Source organism: Mauremys mutica, chromosome 3 (genome assembly GCF_020497125.1).
Source record: "Mauremys mutica isolate MM-2020 ecotype Southern chromosome 3, ASM2049712v1, whole genome shotgun sequence".
NCBI classification, from domain to species: Eukaryota; Metazoa; Chordata; order Testudines; family Geoemydidae; genus Mauremys; species Mauremys mutica.
In genome coordinates this window covers 136,886,554-136,907,172 of record NC_059074.1, presented here as the reverse complement: position 1 = coordinate 136,907,172, position 20,619 = coordinate 136,886,554, and the positions used below count along the sequence as shown (strand labels likewise).

Sequence of the window (20,619 nt, the reverse complement as noted above, 5' to 3'; positions counted from 1 at the left end):
ATACTCTGGGTAAAGTCATAGCCAGCCACATGAGGGTTCCAATATAGCTAGCAGAAAGCAATTATGTGCATGCACACACTGGCTAGCACATTTGCTTGGGGATGGACCTGAAGGGGCAGCCTTGCTACTAGCCTTGAGGAGCTCTGCAGAGGAAAGACAACCCTAGCTCGAGGACCAAAAATGCACACCATCTTCATTTCCAATCAACCACTTGTCCTTGCAGATACATTAAGGCTGCTTCTTCCCCGATGAGCTCTGTAAACATGCTCTCCTTGTTAATATATGTGAACTAATTATTGGTAACCCACCACATGCTGAGCCCTTACAGGGTTGAAGCCCTCAAAATTCACCAGCAATCATGCTACCATGTCTCCAGAGATGGTTCATATACCATGTCACTCACTGTGACCATGAGTGGTGGAGGGGGCACTTATAGCAAAAACCTTTTTAGTTAAGTGCCATCTGATCCATTCTTTTTAGGGGTGTTACATCATGCAGTGGAACTGTCTGTCTCTTCCGCCTCTAATATCTGACAGCCTATATTCAATTCATTTTTCTAAAATACGAATACAGAACTAATTTTAACTAAGCATCCTGAAACTTTTTTTGTAATTGAGGGATTGTATTGAATAGCTCATTTATCCTTTGTAATTTTTTTCCAAATAATAGATTACTTGTATATTGCTAATGAGATCCTCAGTGCAGAATATTAAATGTCATTCACCCTCAGAAACACATAGCAAATTAAAACTAATTTCATGTGTGCACCATGAAATCACAAATAAATTTTGACATGACCAGAGTAAGATAAGAAGTCTGTGACAGGAAGCAGGAGGATCTGGATTTTTAAATCAAATATAAAGAAGATGCATGTTAGAAAAAAATATTCTCACTTGGTGACTCAGCTGCATCTTGTGGGCATGACTATGATGAATAAAGATAACTCTCGATACTGGATCCTGCAGTCTCCACTCTGATAAAACTCCCAGCAAAGGCAATGAGAGCTTTGGCCTGAGTAAGGACTCCAGGATCAAGCCTTCTGTTAGCATTTCTTAATCACTGGCTCACCGGAGAAATTTCTGTTTCTGCTCCTAATAATCTAGTTTGCATCCACAGGCAGGGGATTTGCAGATTTTGGTACAAAATAGCAGCATCAGAATCTTTCTGAAAAACTACAGAATTCTTCTCTTCTGGTGGGCTCAAATATTGACACTGATGGGATGATTAAATGGAAAATCTGTGAGATGGAATATGTGGAATTTCCATGCCTATCTGGGTTCTCCCTCCCTGCTTGCAGAAGGGAGGACTGGTACCTCATCTTAAACCCAACTCAGTACTGTAGGTAGCGTTGAGTCTGAACTTTTGATGAGCTTAAACTTAACCCAGACTTGATGTCTCTGTCTGAAACTTTTAATCAAAGCTCTGACCTGCGAACTACTCATGATACCCCCCTCCCCTTAAGTAGCCATCTCCCCTTTTGTCTTTTTAAATTTACATTTTAACCTGTTTTATCCTGTAGAATCTTGTTTGATTATGCATGACCATTATGATCTGTTAATCACTTTGTTTACTTCTGTGTATAAATATTGATGCTCACCCCTAATAAACTTGCCACACTTACTCCGAAGCCTTTTAAGCTAAGGATAGTGTGAGCCCGTTGATCAACGAATTGGTGTCTGGTCTCTGACAGATTGTGAGCCCCATACCAACTCCGCACGAACTCGGGTGCTGGAGAGGTGAGTAAGGACTTGCTTTTTACCTAACAGTAGTATCCATGAACAAAGCCAACAGTCCCTCTCACCAATGCAACTACTATGTAAGACTGTGGTATTGTTTATGCAATAAAAGTTAGCACAGAGAACTTCTTGAGAAAGAAAGAAAGAAAGAAAGAAAGAAAGAAAGAAAGAAAGAAAGAAAGAAAGAAAGAAAGAAAGAAAGAAAGAAAGAAAGAAAGAAAGAAAGAAAGAAAGAAAGAAAGAAAGAAAGAAAGAAAGAAAGAAAGAAAGAAAGAAAGAATTCTCCACTCCATCACACTGGTTTGACTCCACTGAAATAAAACAATAATTTAATTGAGTGAAGAATCAGTTCTCTTATGCTTCACATCCCGCTAGCATTATCAGAAGGTGTTTCTATTTTTTTGTGTTTCGTGTTAACTGAATCTTAAATGAAATTCATCCCTGTCCAAAGGGTCAGAACAAAGCATAATACCATTTAAGACCCTCTTAAGTCCTGCTCTGAGGGTTTAAGTGGGACATAAATGGTTCATAGGCCTTATGCTGTCACTCTGCATTGGGGTGAATTTCACCCTGAGTGCTCAGGTACATTATCAGAATGAAAGCCTTGGAAAATCTACCAGTATTTCTGAAATACTCTAAGCCACTTTCTTATCTTTTCCACTAAAGAAAAAAAATCACCTGCCCTGGAGTGGAAAGTGATTCTTAATGGACCGTAAAATACACAAAAATGAGGGTGTTTTATTCTTCTCTCTTCTTTAAGAAGCCAATTAATCAAAAGAGCATACAGTGCTTTAATAAGAATTCTTCCTTTGATCAGACAAGATGATAGAAATAAGCTACAAAGTTCATGTTCGATTGCACTGTTTGATGCCCTATTACAGTTTTGGTACCCAAGCACTAGCTATAAAGTTTTGTACTTCCTTCTAGTTTGTTACAATGGGACTCAGCCCAGACAGATCCTAGATGAAGCCCTTGAACTCTGCCATCCTATACTCTAGTATTCTATTTAACAAAATGGTCTGCTCCCTGTCCCATCTATGTTAGCAAATAAAATTACTTCATAATTATCACATTTACACTCCATTAACTATAAAAAAAGGAAAATTCACAGAAAATCTCATAGCACTAGTCTGAACACAGATATCCTCTTTGTTAGATTAATCAGAGATAACTGCACATCTATGTTGCTCAGTGATTTCAATTAATTTTAAATACATTGTTGCATGGAATTAGAGTCCCAGAATTAGCTCTTCCTTTGTTAAATGACTCAGTGTCAAACTGAGAAGGGAATCTAACTGAGTTAAAGGCTATGTCTACACTACAGCCTAGGTTGGCAAAATTTATGTCACTCAGGGGTGTGAATATTCCACCTCACCTAAGTGACATAACTTACACTGACATAAGTGTTCATGTTCACAGCACTATGTTGGCAAGAGAGCTTTTCCCACGGACATAGCTTCTGCCACTCACAGAGTTGATTTTTTGCTGCCGTCGGGAGACGGCATCTTCAATAAATGCACTGCAGCAGTGAAGCTGTATCGGTATAGCTGCTGCGCTGCACGTATAGACATATCCAAAGAAAGTTTATGTAAACATTGAGTAAATCTAGGCTGGGGCAGTTTACGTATTCTTCTGATGTTTCAACTTGTATGTTACACCTGCTTAAATCCCCTCAGATTTACTTACTTAACACTCCATTAAACTTCATAGATTCACACTCACTCACCAATGTTCAATTTGCAAGCCACCCCACCCACTCACACATCCCTTTTTATTTGTCCCACTTGAATCTGGGGCCATGGCTACACTTGCAAATTTGCAGCGCTGCAGCAGGGTGTGAAAACACACCCTCTCCAGCGCTGCAAATTCCGGCGCTGCAAAGCGCCAGTGTGGTCAAAGCCCCAGCGCTGGGAGCGCGGCTCCCAGCGCTGTACGTTATTCCCCACAGGGAGGTGGAGTACGGACAGCGCTGGGAGAGCTCTATCCCAGCGCTGGCGCTTTGACTACACTTAGCACTTCAAAGCGCTGCCGTGGCAGCGCTTTGAAGTGCAAGTGTAGCCATTGCCTCAATGTAAGAGATCTAACTCATACAGACAGGCGAGAAGCAAAGAGTGACAAAGTGGTGGGTGAAGTAATACCCTTTATTGTACCAACTGTCAGTGAGAGAGGTAAGCTTTCGAGACACACACAGCTCTTCTTTGGGTCTAGAAAAAGTATTCCCAGCATCACAGCTAAATTCAAGGTTGAACAGATTGTTTAGCATGAGTAGTTAGCACATGTTGTAAGGGACCATTCAACTAACTACTCATGTTAACAATCTGTTCAACCTTGAGCAGTCTGCAGTCATGGGATAAAAAGGGAGGTTAGTGGATTGCAGATTGTGATAATAAATTTAGTATTTCTAATCAGTCCATGATTTTTAGTGTCTAGTAGAGTTCTGAATTTAAACCCCCAGACTCATCTTTTGAAAGTGTTGTGCGGGTTTCCTTTGAGGATGAGGATTGGTAGGTCAGATATAGTTATTATCAGAAGCAAGCTTCCCACAGACCAAGAGTCACCAACTCAAAGCAGCACAGATCCTGCCAGAACAACAGATGCAAAACCTAGAGACATCTCTCCACTGCTACAATGATCAACATCCCCCACACAGTTTACAAGATCCATGGGTCCTTACCTACACATGTCCATCATGACATGTGGTATACCTCATCCAGTGCACCAAATGCCCCCAATAACAACTATGTGGGTAAAACCAGACAATCACTACACTCTCGATGAACACACACAGGAAAATGATAAAAGACTAAAACACCCTATGACCTGTGGCTGAATATCTTTCACAAAGTGATGACTCTATGTTTGACCTATCAGTCGTCATCCTCAAAGGAAACCTGCACAACCCTTGCAAAAGAGAGCCTGGGAACTTAAATTCACAACTTTGCTAATACTAAAAATGTCTTAATAAGGGGGACACCTGATTTATAGCTTATTGCAACAATCTGTAACCCACTAACCATATTTAGCTGTGATGCTGGAAATACTTTTACCAGACCTCACAAAGAGCTATGTGGCTCAAAATCTTATCTTTCACCAACAGAAATTGTTCCAATAAAAGATATTACCTCGCCCATCTTGTCACTCTAATATCCTGGGACTGACAGGATTACAACTACACTGCATAAAAGAAGAGAGTGCAAGTTAAACTAGGCCACCCTCTACTTAAACTTATACTTTCTTATAAAACTACTTGGGATGTAAGTTACACCAATTTAGGACTTGTCTAAACACTGCAGCAATGTGCACCACAGAGGCGTAAACTGTAGAGTGTTCTAAAATGTTGTACTCTAACTGCCCCATGTAGACCCTGCTAATGCACACTAAAAGGTTCCTAATGTGCATTAGCATAGTACTGTTTCAAACAGGACTACATCAAAGTGCACTAGGTACTTTTTAGAGCATGTCAGCAGGGTCTATATGGGGCAGTTGTAGAGAGCACTGAAGTGTTGCTCTATAATTACATACCTCTCGTGCGCATTGCCACAATGTGTAGACAAGACCTTAGATACTCTTCCACTCACTTTCCACTGGTTAAGCAAATATAAGGCCTCAAGCAATCTAAACAGTAATTTAAATACAAAACAGACAAACAAACAAAAAATGCATGTTTTCATCTGTGCAGGGAGACACTTAAATTGCATGATTATTTTTAGAAGAGGTATTTTATCCATATACTGGTATCTATACTAATCTTATGGATCTATGCCAATTATTACAATATGTAGGTAATTTATAGAGATTGCTAAAATGTATTCACAATTTTCTTCTCTCTCTGAAGTCTATATGGTTTGACTCATGCTCTGAAGGGCGCTTGGCTATACAAGTGAAGGAATATGGAAAACAGAACATAATTGTAAGGCTTTCTAACGCATTTCTAAAATAGATTTTCCCCCTGTATGGTTTGTGGCATATACAGAACACGTGATGGCACAGGCTAAAGGTTTAATTAGCACTTGTGAAGGAATGACCTGCATAACTCCCTCAGAAAAGAGTCGCACTGAACTCATACTCATGCTGATAAAACCTTTGCATCATATCACACCATCCCATATCCTATGTATTCACATAATATTTATTAATCATAAATAACAAGTATTTTATTTTATATTGTATAGAATGCAACACTGTATATATGTGCCACACTGTACTACCTAACAAGGATTACAGTGCTTTTAAGAAAATGCTAACAAGAGAGAGAATAATGAACAAATTATAATCCATAAATTATAATCCAAATAAAAGGCTATGTAACACAGCTATCATGACAAGGAGGTGAGTATAAGATCATTACTTTCCACAATTTCCACCCACAGTTTACAAAGAGAGCCAGGGCCGCCCAGAGGATTCAGGGGGCCTGGGGCAAAGTGGGCGAGCGGACATACTAACTGGGAGGCGCTCCGAGTCTGCGGTGGCGGTGCCGGGTCCTTCAGTTGCTCCATGTCTTCGGCAGCACTGAAGGACCCGCCGCCGAAATGCCGCTGAAGACCCGGACCGCTGCCGGGTAAGTAAAAAGGCGCCTCTAGCCAGGAAAGGGATTCTCGGCTAGGGCTCGTGGGGCCCCTGAGGGGCCCAGGGCAAATTGCCCCACTTGCCACCCCCCACCTCCCCGGGCGGCCCTGAGGAGAGCAGAGATTGCTGTGGAAGAAGACTGGAGTTAAAGAAATATCAGTAGTAAGTTTGGTCAGTCAAGCAGGAGTTAGTTAACAACCAAGGTGGTAATAAAACAGATACATACATATTTATCATGGCCAAAATATTAGTTTGAACTGACCCCCCCACACCGTCACCCCACAATTTGCAAATGTGTAAATTTAAGCATGTGAGCAGTGCACTGATTTCAAGTTAGGCAGTTGTGTTAAGTATATTGGGACCTAATAATTAGCCACATTTTTAAATGTTTAAAACACAGTGGGGTACAAAAGGAAAAGAGAACAATACATTATACTTGCAATTAACATTTATCAGACAACTATGCAGCTAAGATCTCAGAGGAGAAAAAGAAAAATCTAATAATTATCCATGGAACTAGGATCAAAAGCAGTGGTAAGGCTGAAAAAAGTTAATTTTAATCCAGTGAAGCAGTCAGGTCACAGAAGTCATATCCCAAAATGAATATATATGAATATATATATCCTTTTGAGTTTAGGTAGGCATAAGCCAAGTTTAGTGGAACATCCTCATTTATAAAATATTCTAACCTTGTTTTCATTTTTTGCTGTATTGGTGGTGGGCTGGGCCGTCAGAAAAAATCAAGTAGCTTTTGTCCATCAATAATTAGATCTACTTTCTTTTGAGCTGTTCGTGAAAGCATTTCTCTGTCTACTGAATCTGTAAGCATGACAACTGCTATTGGTTTAAGTCTGTCCAAAAGCTTTCTTTTGGGTATTTTACACAGATGCACAGTGATCATGTTTATATCCAACTCCAGCAATGCTAGGATTTTATTTTCTACTATGTCAGACAATTGTTTCAGGGCTCTTAGCTTCAGAGACTCTTAGAATCCTGATATTCCTAAAGGGAATATAGAGCTCAAGAGCTCTACCTCAGGATCTATGCTTGGGGGAAACAGTCTTCTGTGTAGATTACATTTCTCATACCATGCTCAACAAAGCTTGCTCTTCATTTTCATCTCTTTTCTCATTGTAGACATCATAGAGTCCATCTCTAAAACTGAAGATGGGGAGTCTAAATTAATAGAATCAATAATCTGGAGTTTAGTATCTGGGGAGGTTTGCATACTGTTTCACGAGAGGAGATGTATAGCAGCTTCTGAATCAGCTGGGGGGGAAGTGGAAGAGCAGGAAACAGTTTTGCAGCATTTAGCCAGTTGTTGGGCTTGACCACATGGCATGAAGTAATTTATGCCCATCTTAATCTTTACTCTTCATATTGACAGGCATTTTTGAAACATCTGACACTCCTTTGAAAGTCCTTTTGAGATCCTATTATGCAGATTTCACTGCTGATTTCAAGCGGCCTTAAAGGAGCTATTTGCAAGAACAGCTAAGCTCCTCAGAACCCAACCTTACGTGTGTGTGTGTATAAAAAAAAAGAAAAGAAAAAATCACTATCAGTTTTGCTTCCTTGCATTACCGGAGGTGGAGGGAGGAGACTTGATTTTAACATTGACTTTAGTGGGACCTGCAAGTGTTCAGCACCTCTGAAGTTTGGGATATTTTATTATCCTCAATTTACAGAATGGGAAACTTAGGCAGAGTGTAACAAAGTGACTTGAGCAGGTCGCATATCAGTCAGTGGCATAGCTAGGAGTGGTATTTAGGTTTCCGTGGCCCCCTGCTCTGAACACTAGGGTAAGTATAGGCCTCTAGGCCCAAGCACCAGGGTTAGCCTAGCTTGGGTTTGTCTCCACAGCAAAACGTTACTTGTGTTGCTGTGTCCTCAGTGTTTCTGCACTTGCCTATGTATGTCTGAGGTCATATCCGGTACTTCTGCATACCAAAATGCTCTAGGATTCTTTCCGTGTCCATTGTAGGAGAACTTATCTGTCTTTTAGGGGAATTTGTGGGAAGAAAATTCAAAGACTACCAGCACTCACGTAACTTTAGCCTGCACTCTCACTGCAAAGTGGGCAGATTCCAGCCTGAGTTAAATGGGGACCCTTGGCTCTAATCCACCCCTTAGCTGTGTAAAGTAGCTTGGACTTTAAAATGGCATCTCCAAACTTGGACAAAAGGTTTGTGTGTGTGGACCATAAGGTGGAGGTAAGAGCCCAGGTTAACTCTGCAATGAAATCATACCCTATATCAGGGGTGGAGAACCTAAGGCCCATGGGCTGGATCCGGCCTGTTGCTTAATTTAATCAGGCCTGCGGCAAGTCTCGGCGCCACGGCCTGGAAGTCCTGAGCCTCCCCCCCACACACACACACCTCCCCCGCAGGGCTGGAGCCGTGCATGCGAGCTTGCCCCACTGCAGAGGGAAGCCCCGAACATCCGGGCCCCCTGCCCGGGGGGAAGCCCAGAGCCTTGGTGCCTACTGTGGGGTTGTGTGTGGCCCGTGATTGATTTTTTCTGCGGGTCAATGGCCTGCAATAGAAAAAAGGTTCCCCACCTCTGCCCTAAATGAAACTGACTACAGTATTAGCTATGGCCCTGAACAAGAACCCAGATCCAAACTTACTCATATTCATAGCATCACCACATGTGGGTAGTTCAGACTATCCTCAACATATACTGCTAAAATCTTTTATACCACACCAGGATGTAATCCCTAATGTATACACAATTTGATTTGTGATGCCAAAGTTCTAGTACTGAAAAATTCACTTCTAAGTAAGTTGGACAGGAACGGAATACAATGCCAAACCCTTTGCTTTCTTCACAGATCAGTGCACAAACTTTAGTTCGCAAGTATTCCAATTGCTGTTAATCTGTTCAACATGTTTCTAATTAAAACCTTCCCATAATCCCTCACCCATGTCATGCTTGAGTGAATTAACTCAGAAAAAGAAAATGATATACAGATCAAAAAACATGTTAAACTACAATATTACCTGTCTCTCACTCTCTCAAGGTTGATAATGCCTCCCCTGAGGCATAGCAATTTTCTCTCTCTGATACGTTACATTTTCATAAATTCTTCTGTACAATCCTAGATTGGAATATTTAAAAGTAAAATAGATCCTTTCCCCCTCCACCATCAACCGTGCTTTATTTAATGTTTTTTTGGGGGGTTGCTTTTTTAAATCTTGTTAAATATTTGGTATAAGGGGTTCCCAGGCATCCAAGCCAGATCTCCTCTTCCTCAAACTAACCCTGATTGAGGAGCACAATAAGGAAGCTCTCACCTCTTCATAAGTGGTTATCTAGTAGGAAAGTAGTTAGCCCTGTATGATGTCTTTGGATTTTCACAGACACCTTAATTCACTATCAACATTTTAGCTCAAGTACTCCATACCCATGCTCCATCCTCTGAAAAAGTATTACAGAATGAAATTGCTCTTTCCTTTCTGGAGGCAGCTGCCTCCAAATAAACAGTGATACACTCACACTTTAGTTTGGCAAAAACTATGATAACCAGATTCCGTGAATTACTTTTTTTTTTTTTTTAAAGGATATCCCAGTATATCTTAAATATACACTGGAATTATGGACATATTATAGCAGTTGGACAGTTCTGGACTCTTCTGGAGGTCTACAGCCTTCGTACGGTAAAAGGTTCCATTATGCAGATTTTTATACACTGTTAGCTCATTTAAATATTTTCCAGCTTCATATGTCTCGACTGTTAAACCTGACAGTATGGCATAAACTGTTTGCATTTTTAAACACATTTTCATTTAAAAATGCCAATTATCACTTCATTCTTTTACAAAGCAGACTTGAAAAAGATATTCTTTGAAATAAACATATATTACTAAAAAAACAAAGAAGGAATTTGATAATCCTTGGTAGCTAGCCTTCCTCATCTTTTGTGAATGGCTATTACACTTCTCATTTTAAAATGAATTATTTACATAGAGAAGGATGATTCAGTGTTTAGGGCCCTAGCCAGGATGTGGGAGATTTGAATTCAATTTGTACATTCCCACAAATACCCTGGGGGTTCCTAAGCAAGTCATTTCAGCTTTCTGTGCCTCAGTCCTCCATCTGTAAAATGGGACAATAGTACTTCCCTGACTCCCCCTCAGAGGTGTTGAGAATAAATACATTAAAGATTCCAAGGCATTCAGATACTATAGTGATGGGGACCATATAAGCACTTAAGATGGATGGATAGATAGCATGGGCCACAGATTTGTTCTTAAAAGGTCAAATTCTTTGAGATGGTGCATATATTCAATAGTGACTTCAACTGGAAATGAAGTCGCTCAGCAATTTTTATGACGTACTCATTGTTTCCTGTGTTTGGGGCCTTAAAAAAAAAAAAAGACAACAGATACACCTCTACCCTGCTATAACGTGACCCGATATAACATGGGTTTGAGTATAGTGCAGTAGCAGCGGGGCTCCAGTGGTGCTTTAAAAGGTCCAGGGCTCTGGCTGCTGCGGGGAGCCCTGGGCCCTTTAAATCACCGCTGGAGCTCCGCTGCTGCTACCCTGGGGCTGCAGCAGCAGTGCTCGCCAGAGATTTAAAGGGCCCAGGGCTCTGGCTGCTGCAGGGAGCCCTGGGCCCTTTAAATCACTGCTGGTGCCCTGCCACTGCTACCCCGGGCTGTGGCAGCGGGGCTCCACCAGCAATTAGGGGGAGGGATAGTTCAGTGGTTTGAGCATTGGCCTGCTAAACACAGGGTTGTGAATTCAATCCTTGAGGGGGCCATTTAGGGATCTGGGGCAAAAATCTGTCTGGGGATTGGTCCTGCTTTGAGCAGGGGGTTGGGCTAGATGACCTCCTGAGGTCCCTTCCAACCCTGCCATTCTGTGAAATCACCACCAGAGCCCTGCCACCCCTACCCCAATAAAACAGGGTTTCAGCTATAACACAGTAGGGATTTTTGGCTCCCCACAACCGCATTATAGCAGGGTAGAGGTATAGAAGAATTTTCTGTGTTCTGTCTGCTTGGTGCTCTTCATATTCTGACAATGAACTCTAGAGTGCGCCCATTGGAAAGATATCAGTTGGCTGACCTGCACATTGAAATTAGTAGGAAGAATTTTATTTTCACTCCTGACAAAACAAAGCTGGGGCATGCTGAGATGGAAAAACTTGACTCTCACAGCCAAACTGAAAGATACAGTAAGGGAATGAGATGGTGGTCAGACAGTACATTTGCAATTCAATGTAAAATTTATGAGCTTTCATAGCAAAGAACACAGAGACAGAGGTTCATATATGGCAACTGTAATAATAGATTTGAACTGAACTATCTGTGTACAATATAACCCAATATAGAGGGCTCGCATAGAAGACAGGATGGAAGTCTTGTGCAGGACTTGTAGTTTCATAGGTGGGGTCACTGAATAACCCTATGTGCTGAGGAGGTGAGCTCAGAATAGGCTCATGTGTAGAAAAGCAGCCACCTGACCTACATTTGTGTAGAAGAGGCAGTTCATAGGCTAGAGTAGCAGCCTCTTAACTTTTCCTTTGTTGGAGATATGGATTTTGAATCCCTCAAACTCAGACAGGACACCTGCATAAAGCCTGCTTACTGAGGCTTTGCATATTTCCTGAATTTCATTCGCAGAGAGTATCTTTGTTTTTTCTGTTATCAAGAGGAAGACTGATCTTGTGCATTGTGATTAAGGCACTGGACTGGTACTCAAGAAGTGGAGGTTCAAATCCCAGCTCTGCCAGACACTTTGTGACATTAAGAAATTTACCCAATCGCCTTCTACCTCAGTTTCTCATATGTAAAGTGAGGGGAAATAATTAGAGCTTTGTGGAAAACAGAAATTCCATTTTGTGGAAGGATTTCAAAATCTGTTATTAATTCCAATAAGAACAAAATCCCTAAATTTCAAAATTCTCTCCAAAAGAAAAAATTCTGAAAAACATAGCTTCTGATCGACAAAATGGTTCATTTGGGCAAAATTGTTTAGTTTTTAACTTTTTAATGGTATAATATAATATAAAAACCTTTTTTTTAAAAAAAGTAAAAGTAAAGGAAAAATCAAAATGATTCATTCTGATGTCAAAATGAGATGTAGAATTTTGACATTTAAATTTTGAGGACATGGCCATGTATGAATCAAATTATACATACAAAGTTAACCAGACACAAATCTGCTTTGCCACAAGTCCTGCTCACTTACACACTTGACTAGTCCTGCTGTAGTCAGATTGGCTCTTGAGCATAAAACAGTCTTACTGGGTTTGATAAATTTTCAGAGTGGCTAAGATACTGCTTAACATCACATGTACTTACAGACATTCAAAACTTTAACTACTGATGCAAGGCGGCCGGGGGCAGGGGGGGGGATTATTACCAATGATAAGAGCCATAGGGGTAGCTATATACTGCTTTTGCATTTCTTAGCTCATCCCAGTAGCTTCAGCGAGGTAATTTACCTGATGGCACTATTTTTTAACGTGCTAAGGGTGAAATCCTTGCTCAAGGGAAGTCAATGGGAATTTCGTCATTGACTTCAGCAGGTCCAGAATTTCACCATAAATATTTAAATTTAAAACTAGAGTAACCATATTTTCTGCTATAAGCCTCCCAAGGAGACATTTAAAGTTCACACTGAAAACTTTGGCCTAAGGACGACATAGTTCAAACTGAAGTGGCTCTGTCGCAAACCCTAGGATGTTCACCATCTGCAAAAAATATCTACCTCCAGCAGAGTTAAAACACACATTTCCCTAGAAAACTGAATCTGTAAGCCTGCTCTTCTCCATGTCTTCTAGTCCTATGACAAAGTTGGAGGGGGGAAGCTAATAGCAAAAGGTTCCTAGGAAGCAGAAGATGAAGATGCATCACATATGGAAAAGAGATAGGTTAGTAACTGTAGAAAAAATATTATATGGTTGGAGATAAAGTTGTTCATGTGACCATAAGTAATTACTTGTGTGCATTATTTCTGTGTGTTTGTGCATGTGCAAGCATGCATGTGTGTGAAAGTAATTTGTTGCAGTCATATGCATAATGTGACTGTGGATATGTACTATTTGTGGTTGTGAACATAGGTTACAGGTGGCTAATATTTCCTTAATACATGATGTTCAAATAAAAAAATCTCTTGGACTATATGTGGCAGGCAGGGCTCTGCTACAGTACCCCCTTACGGCTATGTATGATACTGCAGCTTCTCCCCATCCTAGTCTTCAAGTTTTGCCCACCTGCTTGGGGCAGATAGCCTGTGCCGTAAGATTGGCATCAGTCTCTAAACAATCAAGCAACAAAATAACTCAGGAGTCATCTGTCTGTGCCTTTAAGCAAAGACAGAGGGGGAAAAAAACCCCCTGCAAAATGCAAGAGCTTAGATGCAGCACACTTAGAGAAAGGCATTAGCCAAGGTTCTGGATTAGCTCTGGGAAGCTGTTGCTCCTCTGTCCCAGTCTCACCTAGTTCCGCTCTTGAGCAAATGCACACAAGTCTTCTTAACTGGCTTGACGGTTCTTGATTGGTCAGTGTTTTATCCTGGCCCTTCTAGGCATCTGGAGGACTAACTTGTTGGTTACCTGATCTAGGTCAGCGTTTCTCAAATATGGCCATCAAGGAGTTTTCCTGCAGCCACGACAGCTTCCTGGGCAGAGATGCAGGAGAGGGCAAAGCAGTCGCCCTTCCCTTTAGCCCTCTGCCCCCAGCTTCAGCTGTGGGATTCCAGTGACGGGCTTCAGCACAGAGCAGCGGGGTTTCAGGAGGGTTGGCCTTACTGGGCGCTGTGGTCAAGAGGCAATGAGCAGGATGAGCCTGGGGTGCGAGACTGCAGAAGGGAGCTTAGACCAATGGTAGGGGAGCAGCAGGGCCCAGGGGCAATAGGGAGCCCAGGGACGGTGGTGGGCTAGAGAAGGCAGCAGGGGCTGGAGGCAATGTGTGGGGATTGGGGGGAGGCAGCAGGGACCAGATGCATCAAAATACAACTTTACATGTTTTTTATTATTGAGTCTGCAAAAGGTGACCTACATAAATCAATTACAATGATTTGGATGTGTGTATGTGCATATTTATTTGTTTTTCCTGAAGTTAGTTAAGTATTTTAGGAAAATTTGTCAGAGTGGCCACCAGCAAGAGTTGGTTGCCGCACTATGAGGCCACCAAAATTTTTGTTATGAGAACCCCTGATCTAGGTGGACTTTCCTGGGTGTGTGTGAGTGTGAGTGAGGGGCTGCTAATGTCTCCAGCAGGGGGGAGGGAAGGCCTGATAGATTGCATCACACTACTTTAACTGTCAAGTTTTTTTTGAGGAGGGTGCTAGAGATATAGTATGTGTTGCTCTGTATTTTTATATATATATATATATATTTTTTTTAAAGTAGATGCCCCAACATGTTTCCACATCTTATCTGGGAGCATCTAATAATGGTTTGAACCTGATGACTGAGTCATTTTGACATTGTTGTAAAGTCAGACTTTCAATCAATATTTTGTTTCTCTGCATTGCTGCTTTCCTTTGGCAGTGTCAGCAGTAGTCTGGCTGCTTCTGTTGCAACTGCAGTGGTACAAGCAGCTGAAGAGGTCATTACCAGAATATGTAGCTGTGCTGAATACTGAAGAAAGTGTAACATATTCAGTAACAGCCTTCCTATCAAGAATGCGGCACAAGCTGGACATATTGCAGTACTGCTGCTGTTGGATGACGGACGGGATGGGAGTCATGTTGCCGTTATTTCTTCTTTTGACAGTAATACAGATTTGAGATTTACCTCTGCCAGGTTCCTCCTTCCATTGTTGCCTCTTCCTATACTGTTTATGTAGTTCTGTGTTTAATTGTAACATATTGTCAAGTAAATTACACATTTAGAAGCATTATAAAGACATTTCCAGTAAATTGTTAGATCCTCCTTCCTGCCTTACCTTTTTCCCTCTTCTTTCCTGTCATAGACCATGGTGCCTATCCTTCTGGGTGTTTTTTGTTTTTTTTTTAAACTCACTTGGGATGACCTACAATAGCAACTTGTGGCTTTGCCGTTGTGATCTAGTGATTTAAACACAGGAATGGGAGGCGAGACAGTAACACCATCTTGGTCTGTGATCTTGGGTGTGTCACTTAATTTTTGAGTCTCAATTTCCCCATCTGTAATCTGCGTAATTACATTTCCCTAATGTACATAAAATGCTATATAACTGCAAATTACTATTCAGGCAGGTCAATGGCACAGATAAAAAACAGAAGCCTAACACAATGGGATCCTTGTTCTGATTGGAGGGATCCTAGGTACTATCATAAGTAAAACAATTAATTATACTGATGACTGTTTGGTAGATTATGGAAATGAATGTGATAATGGCAGTCTAGTTCTCAGCAGACAAGAGTCTGCATCACAAAATGCAACTGTCACCTCACCACTGGCACTAACTGTCAAACTTGATAGCAACCCTACCATTGAGGCTTCCATGCACTGAATGGTAGGGTTTTTTTTTTAAACCTTCTCTTCCTAGAGGCTGTCACTTCCTATCAAGGTTGAGGCAGTCAAGAAAAGACTTGCGCATCACTGTACTGTTTTATTGAGGTATAGTGGGCTTCAGCAGCTAGGGCTGCAAAACCTGGCAGTTTGCATGAGCACTAAGGTTACTTTTTTTTTCCCTCCTCCTTTTTAGCAACTGCAAAGACTCTCTTCTCACAGGCATGATTCTATCTGTTATACACGTAGGAGACTATTTTTAGCACTCTGTGCAGTGACTTAGTCAAGAAAGTTCTATTCATATTAAATGAGAACTGTACAACTCAGTCCAAGCACATTACAATAAATGAGCAAGATTGTCTCTTCTCCACACATCTCTAATATCAGATTAGAACTCTTCATAGCAACTGACAAACTAAAACACAGAAGGTTTCCAATTCCAACAGTCACATTTCAAATGAACGCTATTTGATCTTCTGTTGTATGTTAAAAATCTGCTTATCTCCATTAAGAATATTTGTTGTTGTGTCCAATACTTTCCTGTATTTTCTGGTTATAAAATAAACTGCTATATTTAGAGGCATCACCACTAAGTAAGCTAAAGTTTTGCAAGGTTATACAATAGAATACTTGTCCCCTTAAAATGGAACAATCACAGCAGTACGTATGCTAATGTTCACCTTCTAAAAAACTTGAGCCACTATGCAATGTAAATAATAGAATACTTAATGCTTATATGGTGCTTTGTATATTCAGAACACTTTACAAACATTGATACCCACAACACTGCTGTCAAGTTAGTAGACTATCCCCAGTTTAGAAACAGGGAAGCTATGTGGGAGAAATAAGTGACTTTCCCAAGGCCAAATAGCATGTCAGGGTTCAGAGATTGTATTGAAACATGGGAGTGCTTGCTTTCATGCCTGGCTTTCAAGACTTTATTCAGGTGACTAGACCACATCACTCCTCTGGAATGAAAAATATAAAAGGTGAAAGAATATGCACCTCATTGGTCTTCACTGATTCTGACCTGGTGAAGAAAGTATTAGTCACAACTAAAATGAGAATTCCACATGCCACTTATGCTTCTGTCATGCTACATCTTTTCTTCTCTTCCAAATATTAAAAAGGCATAGATAGGAATTTAAATGCACAATTTCCATCAAAATTAAGGAGAGTTGTGCATCTAAATCCCCTAGTTGGCTTTGAAATTCTAAACTATATTATCTATGCAGATTCTAGTGAACAAATAAATTCCCTAGAACTGGATCAGCTCAGCTGGTAATACACAAATTAAAATGGAGGAGTGATTTCCTAAAATTTTTTAAGCAACAGATGTGGAAAAGTACCTGCTTCTCCTCAGCAGGCTCAGTCCTTTTTAGCCTTGGAGAGACAAGCTTAGGCAAGGCAAAATCCTTCCAGGTTACACAGGGTCTGGCTGATCCCTCCCTCAGTCTGTCAGTCCCTTGTGCTGGGTTTCTCCCCTTCTGGGGACAGAGTGCAGCCTTCCTTGCTGGAAGGGTTCAGAGCCTTGCTGCACCTAACTTACTGCCTGCTTCTCTCACTCTTCCTCTGCTTCTATGCCAGGGAGGGTTTAAAAAGGTCTCCAGCAGTTGGGGCCAGCTGAACCTAATTAGTTCCCTGGTAACTCCTTTTCTAGCTGAACCTTATTTCCCCATGGCTCTCTCTCCTCAGTGGATAGGGAGAGGCCTTTTAACCCGCCTGGGACTAATTACTACCCCTCCCTTTGTAGCCATTTGTCCTGGGTTTGTCACACAGAGCATTAATTTGACATCAGAGGAGAAACTGATATAGCCATGCTTTGTTCCTCCTCTGTTGCTTGGGTAAAAATACTTTTCCTTTCCATATTACAATTTAATTCTAAGTCAAAATTACATTTAGTTACTCAGACAATTTTGAGCGCTATTAAAAAGCTATTCAGCTTATGTTTCCGACAGCACCTGCAATGAAATGTGTGTTGTAAAAGCACAAAAAACCCCAACCAACCAAACAAAAATACCCATAGTCCCTGTCCTCAAGAGCCTATATACACTATGAAAAATTATATTGATATAGGAGTTATTAGATGGATGACTTCTAACCATTTTGGTTTGTCTTTGGCATGATCCAAAACTTACAGAGGAATAAAGCTGGTATAACACTAAGATGTGCTGACTGATGGGAGCTTTTGTTAAAGAGTGGAGTTTAAATATTAAGGGGGAAAAGTAATTCTTGAGATATTTACAAATCAAGTCTCTGCCACTAGCACAGCATCAAGACAAAAAGTCAAAGTTCTAAAATATTAAAATCCACCTTCCTCCAGATACCTTATTCAGTCACTGCGGAGAGCCAGCAGTAGACACTTCACCTTCCGAAGCCCACTCATGTCAGCTGCTTCTAGGTAGGCGGGCTCCAGGATAGCCACTTTCCTGCCCCATCCAAAACAAAATCCAACCATGACACAGGACCAATCTTTACTCTACCTAGTATAGTTTATAATATGATCCTTTCCCCATGAACCTTTTTTTAAATGGTAAAGAAATCCAGAAGGAGGGGGAGCAGTCAAGAGGAAAATCTGGACTTTCAAACTCTAATCGTAGGAGATTATGGGTCTCCATCTCCAGTTGCCTCTACCTAGTTTCTCCCTGGTAGCCTAACTATCCCCTTACATCTTGCTTTTATCTTTTCCCTGTCTCAGACTTTCCCCTTCATTTCTTTTATCACTCCCTCACATCTGTTTCTACCTTTTCTGCATTCAAAGTTCTTCTCCCTATCCTAAAAAACAAAACAAAAATACAACATTTGTCCCTTCAGCTACTGTCCCATCTCCTTCTTCCCACTTCCATATAAACTATTGGAGAGCGAGTGGTCTAGGCCAGGGTGCTAGGCTTCTTTTCCTCCAAGTTTATCTTTAACCCTCTGCAATCAGTATCTGTCATGTCACTATCTTTTCTCACTAGAACTGGAAAGAAGCTCTTCATTAATAGGCATGTCCAATGAACCATGGAAAAGAAGCCATTGCAAATAGTTGATCTTTTCCTTCACCTTCCATACCTTCACCTTTTTGGTTTTTGGCTCAGTATTCTCTAGGCTCTTCTCTTACCTATGTTAGCATTTGCTCAGCATATCTGGTGGGACTTCCACTCTTCCCCCATAACCCTGTCTGTGAACTCAGCCCTCAAAGCTCTAGCTTTGGTTTTTACTTTCTTACTTTTATATTTTCCCCTAAAAGTGTGCCAAAGTAAATATTTTTTAAACTAACATCACAGCCAAATTTCTTCCCCCTGGCAGTTTTGCACCACTTGATGTCCAGATTTCCTTGTCCATGAAATTTTAAAGTTATGGATGTTCTCGGTATTTATATATGTGAATGGGTGAAAAAGTTACTTTCACACCAAATGTCATGATCACCAAATTTCAAGCATATATGGGATAGTGACAATCACTAACTGCTTATTGGGACATATAAAAAGCTTTGTGCATGAAAGTAGCAAGGAATTCATGGGTTTGAATGTAGTATTAAGAAACATTTCTAAGCGATAATGACACCAAACTATTTTTGCCTAGTGCTTGACAACATTTATGATGATCAAGGCACAGACCAATCTGATGCTATATTATTGATAATATTATTAATATTGACACAAGTGTTCCATATTGAAAAAAAATGTGTCAGCTGATCATGCGGCAGATGCAGGCTCAGTGGTACACGTGTGTATTGCTTTATCTCCTTCAAGATTACTCCCTAGCCAGGAAGAGGTGATTGTCATGTGAATTAACTCTCCCATCAAAGGTATCTCACTGGAGTCAGAAACTCATTTCTATCACAGTGGGGGTGAATTAAAATACCAGCCTGTTTAAAATATTTTATCTCTCAGTCCCAAAACAACTGCACTAATAGATGAGTCATATCAAATGGTGGATCACATTAATAATTTATTGCAGGGATAATTATGCAGAAAATAAAAGAGGGGAAAAGGCTGTAATCCACTTATATCATTTTGAAACATTTTCAGATGTACTCTGTGCTTGAGGGTGGTTATTAATGCTGCTTAAGAGACACTGGCCTTTAATATTATGCAAAATATCTCAGTTGGCTATTAATGTTGTCTAAGTTCTAAGGGACAAGTTATGTATGAATGGATCTGATCAACAGGAATAATTAGCATTCCATAAAGTTTTTAGGGAGGCTGAATGGCAAATATTTTAAATAAAAAATAATGTGAATGACAAAGACAGACATGTGACATCGTGGTCAGCTTTGTAAATATCTCTTTTACTTTTATTGTCATCAGATTCCTCAAGGCTGGAAACATCATTAACATGAGCAGAATAATAAACCTGGGGTGAAATCCTGGAAGTCAAGGACAAAACTCCTATTGATTTCAATGAGTCCAGGATGTCACTTCGATGTCTTTCCAGATACTAAAGACATATAATACAACAATGGGAAATGTTAACTTAGTAGATCACTATAAACATATTCTGATTTGTAATTTAGATGCACAAATGAATCATTCATAGATTATAAGACCAATGTGACCTTCAGTCTGACCTCCTATATAATATAGGCCTTAGGATTCCCTAAATTAATTCCTGTTTGAACTTGAGCATATATTCTATAAAAACATCAAATCTTGATTTTAAAATGTCCAGTCAGGGTCGGCTCTAGACATTTCACCGCCCCAAACACGATGGCATGCCGCAGGGGGCGCTCTGCTGGTCACCAGTCCCGCAGCTCCGGTGGACCTCCCGCAGGCATGCCTGCAGAGGGTCCGCTGGTCCCGCGGCTCCACCGAAGCCGCGGGACCAGCGGACCCTCCGCAGGCACGTCTGCGGGAGGTCCACCGGAGCCACGGGACA

The 20,619-nt window shown here is 40.9% G+C and overlaps 1 protein-coding gene across 3 annotated transcripts in view; it reads right to left on the bottom strand.

Moving 5' to 3' along the window:
• The window catches only part of CHRM3 (cholinergic receptor muscarinic 3), a 340,041-nt gene that overhangs the window by 259,070 nt on the left and 60,352 nt on the right, over nucleotides 1-20,619 (bottom strand). The window contains exon 1 of one of the 3 annotated variants that reach the window (XM_045011686.1): nucleotides 17,106-17,286. The exons of the other annotated variants lie outside the window; for them this stretch is intronic. The gene's annotated coding sequence lies outside the window, so the exon portion shown is untranslated. Of the gene's footprint in view, nucleotides 1-17,105; nucleotides 17,287-20,619 lie in introns of those variants that run through there. 3 annotated transcript variants of the gene reach the window in all.